Consider the following 11,423-nt stretch of genomic DNA (forward strand, 5'->3'; position numbering starts at 1 on the left):
AAAAGTGTAAAAAGGGCTTAAAATATATACCAAAAATATATTACACTACACACGCATCAAGTTTTTGGCGCCGTTGCCGGGGACACAAGGATTTTAAGAAAGTTAGGAATCAACGGCCTAATCATTTTTTTATTTTCTTTTTAATTTTTTTAGGATTTTCTTAATTTTTCAGCTTCTGCAGAGCTTAGCACGGGCCGTGCCTGGTCGGACACGGGCCGTGCCCAGCATTGTTACTGGCAGTTTTTAGTTTTCCAAGTTACAGAAGGCTGACCACGAGGCTGTGTCGGTGTAACACGGGGCCGTGTCTAACTTTCCAGTAACTGGGATCTGGAAAACAATCACTGTAACTCCGACCACGGGCCGTGTTCATTGAGCACGGGGCCGTGGTGAACCTTCTGACCAGCATTCTTTTCCGTTTTTATTACAGGACTTGGAACCAGACGCCAACCCTACGTAGTGTATGAGCTCCAGTTCTAATAAGGACATAAAAGAACCTCTACAAGAACCCGAACGCTTTCTCAGAAAAAGACTAAAAGCCAAAAACCAAGAGAAAGTTTCGGGTACCCCACCTCCAATGGCGGACCAACGTACCCTCATGGATTATCTACGACCCACCGTAGGTAACCTTGGCACCGCTATCAATGCACCGAATGTTGAAGCCAATAACTTCGAACTTCGTCCGCATCTGATACAGATGCTCCAGAACTCCGCAACCTTCCATGGGCTTACGGACGAGGATCCCCATCTACATATTACTAATTTCTTAGAAATATGTGATACCTTTCGGATCAATGGAGCATCAAATGACGCCATCCGCCTCCGAATGTTTCCTTTTTCACTAAAAGACCGAGCAAAAGCTTGGCTTAACGCCCTCCCAGCTGGATCGGTAAACACCTGGGATGAACTAGCCCAAAAATTTCTATATAAGTATTTCTCTCCCGCTAAAACGGCTAAATTAATGACTGAAATTAATACATACTCACAAGAGGATGGGGAATCCTTATATGAAACTTGGGAAAGGTTCAAGGAGCTATTGCGAAAGTGTCCACATCACGGCCTTGCGATATGGCAACAAGTGTCCACTTTCTATAATGGGCTGTTGCCACATACAAGGCAAACACTGGAATCTAGCTCCGGGGGACTTTTAGGTAATAGTCGCCCACATGAAATATATAATGAAATTGAGGAAATTGCTCAAACCAATTTTCAGTGGCACACTCCCCGAGGCAATAAATCCATTGCCCCGGGCGCCCATAAGGTTGATGAAAACACTTCTTTACAAGCCCAAATCGAGGCCCTTTCTTCAAAAATAAAAAAATTGGAAATGACAAAAACGGTCTCGGTTATGGCTTGTGAAGGGTGTGGTGGGCCACATGAAAATTGGAGTTGTATGAAAGAAATAGACGATCAACAAGAATCGGTAAACTACATTGATAATAGACCTAGGCCGTCGGGTCCTCCAACGGGCACCTACAACCAAGGATGGCGAAATCACCCTAACCTTGGTTGGAGAGAACCCGGCAATGGTAGTAACCAACAAAACGTAAACCAACGAACAAACTTTCAACAACCAAGAAATGAGTCACAAAATTTCCCTCAACAACAAAGTGGACGAGAAAGGCTTGAAGATACTATATCTCGCCTCATCTCCGACACTGAAAAGAAAAACTCGGATAGATTTCTACAATTAGAATCAAATTTTAGAAATCAACAAGCTAGTATTCAAAACATCGAAAAACAAATCAGTCAACTAGCACAAAATTTCTCCGAGAGACCCCAAGGCGCGTTACCAAGCAATACCGAAACAAATCCAAAGGCACAAGTCCATCTCATAACACTACGAAACCGCACCGTGGGTCCTACGGAAAGCCCGCCGCCCACCAAGGAGACCGTAACACCACCCTTACAAGAGAAAGGGTCCCCTCCTTCAGCAGAACCCACCAAGGCTCCTCGAGTTCCGTACCCCGGTAGGTTAATCCGACAAAAGACCGATGAGCAATTCGCAAAATTCGAAAGTTTACTAAAACAATTGCATATCAATATTCCTTTCATTGATGTCCTAACCCAAATGCCTAAATACTCTAAGTTCATGAGGGACTTCCTCACTCATAAAAGGAAAATTGAAACATTGCAATTAGTTAACTTAGGCGAAGAATGCTCTGCTCTCGTACTCAACAAACTCCCCCAAAAGAAAATCGATCCCGGAAGCTTCACAATTCCTTGCTCAATCGGTGACTCCCCCGTTCGTAATGCACTAGCCGACCTTGGGGCTAGCATTAACCTCATGCCCTCATCAATGTTCAAAAGACTCGGCATAGGAAAAACGAGTCCTACAAAAATGAGTATACAGCTTGCTGATCGATCCGTCAAATTCCCGCAAGGTGTCATTGAAAATATCCTAGTCAAGGTCGATAAGTTCGTCTACCCGGCCGACTTTGTCATACTCGATATGGAAGAGGACACCGAAGTCCCCCTCATATTAGGGAGACCATTTCTCGCCACCGCACAAGCAGTGGTAGATATGAATGACGGAACCCTCACTTTAAAATACGGGGATGATGAAGTAAAGTTCGGGGTTGGGAAGAGAATAGAGGACGATGACCCGGTAAATTACATGAAGGTTATTGATTCGAGTTTGGATGATGCTCTCCGACGGTGCAACATGGGATGCAAAACATCCCGATCAGAAAACATATAACCTTGCCTTGGGTCTAGCCAAGGACCCTTATAAACGTGGCGCACCACGGAGGCAATCCGCGGAACTATCCTTAGTTTAAGTTTAATCTTTTAGTTTTAATTTGCAGGAATAAAACACACTTATGGTGGTCAAGGATGACAAGGGAAACGAGAAACATAAACCCATGCACGAAAACAGGGCACCCGACAACAATTTCTCCGTTACAGTAAGTTCAGCACGGGCCGTGCCCACCCAGCACGGCCCCGTGCTGAACAACCCGCAGACAAATGCCCAGTTCAGGTAACTGGACACGGGCCGTGTTCGCTGAACACGCCCCCGTGTCTAGGCTTCTGTTTCTTTTCTTTAATTTTCGTTACTGGCACATGAACACGGGGCCGTGTCCGGTCCCCACGGGGCCGTGTCCAGACTGCCAGTAACATAAATTTTTGCTTTTGACACCATTTACACATCCAATCAACCTAAAAATCTATTTTTGGAACACATTGAGGACAATGTGTAATTTAAGTGTGGGGGGATGCTAAAACCTTGAATTTTGCAAGTCCTAATAACAAGCCTTACACAAAACTCTATTGGAACCGCAAATCACCCCAATTTTTTTTTTTTCAAAATTTTCAAATATTTCATTACTTGTCTAAGTTTAAGTTGGGAATTCTAAGACTAACAAGGTTATATTTTTATAAGTTTACAACCGATAGCGTCGTGATAAAAAGAACCAACATAAGAAAATTATGAAACGGCATGACAAGCTTAGTTAAAATTCGATTATATATACTCGATCACATAAAAAAAACCCATTCCCACAAAAGTGAGTTTTTGAGCCTTTATTGAGCATAAATATACATCTTTACGCTAAATGCTCATTTTTCGTTTCTTGTGTGAATAGCCGCTTGGTTCTTACGACTCTAGAACTTGCCACGATGATTCATTCCCGGTCCTTACCAACTTAAACCTAAGTAAGTAAATGATGGAGGCATTAGGACTAACCCTTTTTCTTTCAACACCATTATTTTTATTTTTCTTTTCACCTACCCAAAAATTCCCCTTAGTTAACCCCTTTGAGTCTAAACCTTTTCATTTCTTAACCCAAAACCCTTTTTACCCACCAAAACCCTTTTTATTTTTACCCTTTATTTTAGTAACAAGCTCGGTTTTCGTGTGACCAAAAAAAAAAAAAAAATTTTTTTTGAAGTTAGAAATAAACAAACAAAGCTCTTCAAACAAAAGCTTGTTTGGATAAATACTTCATTTAAAATAAAAAGTCACAAAAACAAAATGTTTTACGAAAACCGACGCTTTTTGCGACTTTCGCCCTTTTCTACTAACCACTAACCCAACCACCCACCTTTAGCCCAAGCCTAACCCTTCACCCAAAAAGTCCTCTTGATATTTACAAAGGTATAAAGTTAAAAAGGAGGAGGATTGATTGCTTGGCAAGCTTATGGTAGGAATAAGTTCCATGCCGCTCTCGAGTGATTCACTAAAAATACACCTTCGGCCGAGTGTGGGTGATTTCTCCCGTGAGGTATGTGAACTTGTATATAAATGGAATTTTAGAAAGGTATGTTATGCCTTAATAAATAATTTACCTTATGAAAAGTTTTTAATAAATCATGACGAATAGGATTATAAATAAGTAAAAATAAAACCTAAACAATCTTGGAAAAAATCCCGACACTCTATGACAAGCCAAAACCTTCTCTTCTACCTATTCCATTTGGGAGTGTAAGCCACATATTAAGGAGTTTTGCTTGAGGACAAGCAAAAATTCAAGTGTGGGGGTATTTGATGTGTGTAAAATGCAACATATAAATTACATCAAATGAGGTATAAAACTAACCCTTTTTAAGTACTAATGTTGGAAAAAGTGTGTTTTTGTCTTCCTTTTGTATTTTCAGGATTAAATGAACTCAAATTAACAAAAAAAGCAAAAAGACAGCTAAATCTAACATAAATACAAGAAAAGGAACAAAAGTGGATTGCCCGACCCCTCGACAGCATCCTCCCAAGCAAAACAGAGAAGGCAGAAGACTGAACACGCCCCGTGCTCAGCAAGCACGGGGCCGTGCCCAAGAAGCAGCAGAAAAGACAAACCTATAGAAGCTTCTATTGCCCACCACGGGGCCGTGCCCAGTGAACACGGGGGCGTGGCGAAAGTACTGCAGGCGCATTAATTGTAATTGCGAATTACAATAAATGAGGAGAGATAGTGTCAGACAGGCACGGGGCCGTGCCCAGGCCTCTGTTCAGCCTATAAATAGGAGTGCTTTGGCTCATTGCAACTCATCCCTTGGCACACCACCTCGCTCACACTTCATCCACCACCCACCACCATCATAACACCATCATCCACCACCATCATCCATTGTCCATCATAGAGTGTGTGAGTCATCTCAGGATCCAAGATTGATCGTAAGAGTTCTTAACAATCAAGGCCATGTTTGCCTAAGTCTCTTACATCACTTGGTGAAGACAAGTGTTTAGTATAATACTTTTTATTTTTAATCTTTTGCACTTTTTATTTGGTTTTGTATTAATGACTTTAATAACTAGTTGCTTATGTTGAAGGTGACTTTTCCTTATCGTTTGTCCGTGGTGTCTTGGCATTATTTTACTATCTATATAAAATAAAAGATTTTTTACCATTCATATCTCCATGGTCTATATGGAGGTATGTTGGCTACTTGGTCGGGGGTTAAGGGAACGGTTTGGTAAGGGTCTTGCCCTTGTTCAGCGTTTAGAGGTCCTGCAAGAGACCTGGGTCAAATTTAGTAGGACCTCCTTCAATACCCGAAGGTATTGGATGGCGGGGGTCCAAACTCTTTGATCCCCTCATAAGTTAACTACTATTAATACTATAACCCGGCTATTTAGGACTGTATCCCTACTGACTCAGACTACTTAGTCGAGGGTAACGTCACTTCCAAAAGAGGGGCCTACCATAATTTGCATTAATAACTTAATTCATTATCTTTTAATAATCCGACCCTTTAGGATTGTATCCTTGCTGACTCAAACTACTGGGTTGAGGGTAATGTCGCCTTCAAAAGAGGGGCCTACTACAATAACTAAGATAATCTCTTAAACAAGTGCAAAAGTGCGAAAATAATCAAAGGTTATACTAATACACGAGTCGGATCCAAGTGATTCATCTTGTCTATCTGTTTTTGTTTTTATTTTATTTTTCAGCATTTAGTTAGTTTTATTTTCTTAGTTTAAAATTTTTTTTTTCTAACATTTTGATTTGATTAGACGTTGAGGATAAACCGGTATTAAAAGCTCTTGTGTCCTTGGACGACCTCGGTATCTTACCAACACTATACTACGTCCACGATGGGTGCACTTGCCCATATGTGTGTTTAGTGTTAGTAAATATCGTGTTTTATAAATTTAAAACTTGGCTAAAAAGTGTAAAAAGGGCTTAAAATATGTACCAAAAATATATTACACTACACACGCATCACAAATCATTCACAAATAAAAAAAACAAATCCCAGTATAAATTATTCTATGTCCAAGCTCCTAAGTGTATTGTAGTACATCTATTACCTGAAACATGTGGAAACTAAAGGGTTAACTTCGAAAAGTTGGTGAGCATGAAAAATAAGATAAGCAATAATCGTGTCAAAGTTTATCTAGAACTATCTTGTGAAAACAACACTTAGGAACAAATGGGGCGCACAATCAAACCTTGTACCAAAGGAACTGCGAAAAGTTAACCTTTGTGAATGTTGTTGTTTCAATCATCCCTAGATCCATACGGAGATATGTTTGTCAGACGTAGCACTATGATTTATTACAGTGAGCTTGGCTAAAGTTAGTTATTGTACTAAATTAAGTGTAAGCTCCTAAAGTTATGTAAAGACCAGAAGTGTAGAGATAAAAGCTATGACATAGATAATTGATAAGTTCAAGTAACATATTTCACCCAAAAGTTTAAAGAAAATGTCTATGTAAACTCACATGGATGTAGCTAGCAAACACAAGCAAATAGTATTGCAGATAAGGTTGGAAAATTCCAAAGAATTATTCTAATAAAAATTATAAGGTTGGAAAATTCCAAAGAATTATTCTAATGAAAATAAAGGGATATTGTTTAATAAATAGACTTAGATTTATGTTGAACGATTTTAGAATTAATAGTAAATTTTGGGAATTTCTGGATGTAGTTGAGAATTTATAAGGGGTTTAATATTCAAGTAAATAAATTTAATAGATTATTTGGGAGAGGATCAAATAGGAAGTATAGTTTGAGTAGAAATGGTAGGAAGGAATGAGGTTGTGACATGTGGTAAAATTGAAAAACAAATGTGAAGGGTATTTTAGTCAATGTCATATCATCTTCTTCCTTTCTCTTTCTCTGCATCTTCAAAACCCATCAACTTCATTATTTTTTTCACTTTCTTTCTCTATAATCACTACATCATATTACTATTTTCTTCATCAATCAAAGATTCAAACACTCAATCAACGTGTTCTTCAACTTTTTTTTTTGAAGAAAGCCAATTTAATTTTACACAAGTTCTCTTTTTTTTTCTAGTTTTTAAGCGAATCAATCCATTCGTTCGTTAATGTTTCTAACATTCAGTTTTCGTCAATCATTAAAGAAATCCTAAGAAATCGGCTTCAACCTGTGTAAGAAATATGAAGAATTTCGTTAATCATTGTGTTTTACGATCTGGGTTTTTGAATTGTGTTTTACGACCAGGGTTTTCGAATTGCGTTTTATGACCTAGGTTTTTGAGTTGCGTTTTACAATCTAGGTTTTTCGATTGTGAATTGCGTTTTTACAACTTGGGTTTTACCATTGCGTTTTACAATATGGGTTATATCATTGTGAATTGCATTTTACGTTCTGGGTTTTACCATTTTGAATTGCGTTTTACGATCTGTGTTTTGAATTGCATTTTGCGATCTGAGTTTTACAATTGGAGTTGCGTTTTACGACCTGTGTTTTCGAATTGCGTTTTACAAAAAAAAAATTCTATTACATCCTGACCCTAGATTATTTAGATAACAATATATAAAAATTATTTATTTGAAATAACTTTTATAAAATAAATTCAGATTTTAGGTTCATAAAATCTTGATAGGATTATTATTGGTAAAACTTGTTAAACAATTACTTAATTGCAAAATGATTTTTATAAATTTAAATTAAAGTTTTATATATTCCCTTTATAAAAAAGGTTTTATGTGTTAAAGTTTTTTTTTAAAAAAAACTTTTACCTTATTTGGATCAGGGTAAGGAGAACGAAGACGTGGCGTTTGTTGTTGATGGTGGTAAGGTAGATGGGGAGTGTGTCACGTCATGATTGGAGGTGGTTGAATGGTGGTGAATGTAGAGAGATAAAGGTTTGGTTTGGGGTTTAATGGCGGAATACTGGTGACATAAGGTGAATGGTGATGGTAGGTTGGGGTTAGGTATGATGGTTGATGGTGGTCGTGGGTAATAGTGGTGGTGGTGGGAGGTGGAGGTGGATATGGACCGATGGTGCCATATAAGCAAAGCCATCTCAACAAATGACCAAGGTTTTTGCCACATAAGCGGATGACACAAAAAAGAAAAGATAACAATTATTTGACGTGGATGTGGTGATGGTGCTATATAAGCAGCCATCTTAGCAAATAACCAAGGTTTTTCTTTTATATGTTGACTAGCTTAAAACCCCATGTGTTATACGGGTGGTATAAAAAAAAATATATTATTTAATGGTGTTTTCATAAATATTTTAATGAAAGATTTGTTTCAGTATTAGTACTAAAGTAAATATAAAATTACACTTAATTAAAATAAATGAATATGAAATGTGACTTGGACGTTATGGCTTCGACTCATCGGGTTTATTTCTTTTTATGACCCATTACATGACCAAGCCCATTTGCCACAGATCGGTGTCTATAGACCACAACCACCGTGGCTCGAAACCCATAACCCCACTGTACGTGTGTTATATACAATATGTGTACAAAGTAGACCAAACATGTATGCACGGTTTGATCACAACCCGAAATACAACACAACGTTCATAGACTGCCGCAACAAAAGAAAAAAAGTTGACATTTAAATGATTCAAAACGATAACTCATCAAATGTAATTATAAATAGGTGTGATGAAAAAGAATAATTATAAATATAAATTTTAAAATGAAAAAAATGTTTCACTATTTATGTAAATATTAAACTATAATGAACTGATAGTTATGAACAAAACTTTAGAATGAAAAGGTAACATAAAGCATTGATGAAGCATTACGGAACTAAATCACAACATACCACTATATTTTGCGCTTGAATATATGAAAACTCATGTTGTATCAACTATACCCGCTTGCAGGAACCCCCATTATTTCCGTTTTAATATTAGCAACCTGATAAATTCATATATATCTAATTAGTGTCAATCAAATTATAGTTTTAATCCCGAAACTATAAGAAGATTATTAAAGCACCAAACAAAACTTTAGAATGAAAAGGTAACATAAAGCATTGATAAAGCATATCAGAACTAAATCACAACATACCACTATATTAAGTTCTCGTGTGTTACACATGTGGACCAACAACAAAATATATTATTTAACAATGTTTACATAAACCTTTTTAATGAAATAAATGTTGAACTACTACTGTGACTAAAACTGCACTAAATTGAAATAAATAAATAAATAAATACGACAAAAAATGAAAGAAATGTTCCATTACTGACAAAAACAAATACGAAATAATCACAAGTGCTGCTTTAAACTTATTGTTTCGATTTATTCTTCACCAACAAATAACTCATAGCTTTCATTTCTTTCACAACTTTCACCAAAGACACCGCTTGATTAAACATTTTATCCTTTCGCATACGTCACACACACCAAATAGCAGTCAGAATAACGGCGTGGAATGCTTTCTTCTTCCTATAACCTTGAATAAAATCGTGTAATCCAAGAAAATCATGTAAGCTGAAAGCATGGTCTAAAGAATTAATACGTACTGCCATGAGTGGAGGAAATATTGAAAATTAAATTTTCAAACATTATAGAAAGGGTATATGCCCAGTCAAGGGTTTACACCTTTATAAAACAGAGGGAGTATTATCTACAAAAGCATAACTTCATATGCAAGATTTATAAGACGGCTTACCATTTTCATATTCCAGAACTTGAAGTATAAAGAAAAACTAACATAAAAAGTTATAAAAAAGGTAAGCCTTATATCTTTCCTGTTAACAAATGTAAATGAACTCATTATTACACAGAAAATCATACCTTATCAAAGAGCTTGACAACCTTAGCTTCAGTTGTAGAATTTTCTTTATATCCCATCCATCCATAACTTATGAATCTCCTAACTGTAATATGCTACAACAAGTAAGCAATTACCAAAATACCCATGAACAGCAATTACACAAATAATGGCTTTGTCCAACTCATGAATGTATATTTATTTGTTATTTTTCAATATCCACTCTTCATACACGTGTATATAGAAAAAAAATAGCATCCTCGGATCTAAGCATAAGTGGTACAGTTGTTAAAGGAAAAAAAATTGAATAACTATAGAAAAGTTATTAAACTGTTAAACCCAAAAACATTGTCTATGTACACTTCTATTTTAATAAGAACACATGGTTATTGTAGCTTTAAATCCAAATGTTAAATAAAAACCATACCCTATTCATGATGCGCCAATCCCATAAGTCTGTTGTTGCCAGCGTTGTCTGCTTCTTGAGGACAGCTTCATACATATAAAAAGTTTTTTTATAGCTAAAAACTTTCCAACCATCTGTACATGTAATAAAAAATGTTTTGACCAGAAGTGGAACTGGTTGAAAGTTGTAAAAATTAGAAGTTTTGCCAAATTCCAACTTTTCTACACACATTTCAACATAAGCAAGAAAAAATCCCAAGTTTTAACCAAAAATTCCCATTAATTATTATAACTTTGATGAAATTGATATCATAATAGATTAACTTCAACAAAAAAAAATTAAAAAAATAAACCAAATTAAAATATCATTTGTTTCAACATTTAAGTCCAAGGGTAATGACCTGTGTATGTTGCGCCACAGGTAATGGAGGTGAAAATATGGCCAACCAAAGGCTAGCCAACACGTTTGGACCAGCACAACGTTACCCATTTTGACACAAACCACTTGCCAAAACAATATTTTGAAACCTCAAATGCTTATTTTTAGGTCAAGCAAAAAAAACATAAACAACACAAGTTAATTAAAACAAAAATTACTAAATAACTTACAGATTTAGTGTTAATGCAGCTCAGCCACCTAAACTTCAAACTCTCATTGTTATCAGGACTTGCCTGATATGGTTGTCTTCTTGAGACCAAAAAGAAAGTTTTTTGTTTTCAAATATATGCCTAATCGACCCATTAAAAGTATGCCTAATCGACCCATTAAAAGTAAACGGGTCAAATTGTTACCGAAGGATGAGCAACCTACAGTCAACTCTTGGAGGTTTCTGCATGCCCACCAGTCCCCTGCCATATTTCACCAAGAAAAAAAATAATACGAAAATTATTGCCACATAGCATATTAAATTAACTTTCAAGTATCATTGAATTCTATAATGGATCATGTTCAAACCATATCATCTCATGGTTCGATCTGATCCACTAATCATCATGGTCCAAATCACTATTAAAAAACAAATTTAGCATTATCGTTTGGATTTAACTCCTATTTAAAAAACACTTCTTAATGTAAATGATTTTCAA

General features: G+C 36.5%; 1 non-coding gene across 1 annotated transcript; it reads right to left on the reverse strand.

Annotated features, from left to right (window-relative positions):
* Positions 1–952: 952 nt before the first annotated feature.
* On the reverse strand, positions 953–1,059 carry LOC118492717. The gene has a single exon (XR_004894719.1). It is a non-coding gene; the product is annotated as a small nucleolar RNA R71 (small nucleolar RNA).
* Between the last annotated feature and the right edge of the window lie 10,364 nt (positions 1,060–11,423).

Source organism: Helianthus annuus, chromosome 5, assembly GCF_002127325.2.
Source record: "Helianthus annuus cultivar XRQ/B chromosome 5, HanXRQr2.0-SUNRISE, whole genome shotgun sequence".
NCBI classification, from domain to species: domain Eukaryota; kingdom Viridiplantae; phylum Streptophyta; class Magnoliopsida; order Asterales; family Asteraceae; genus Helianthus; species Helianthus annuus.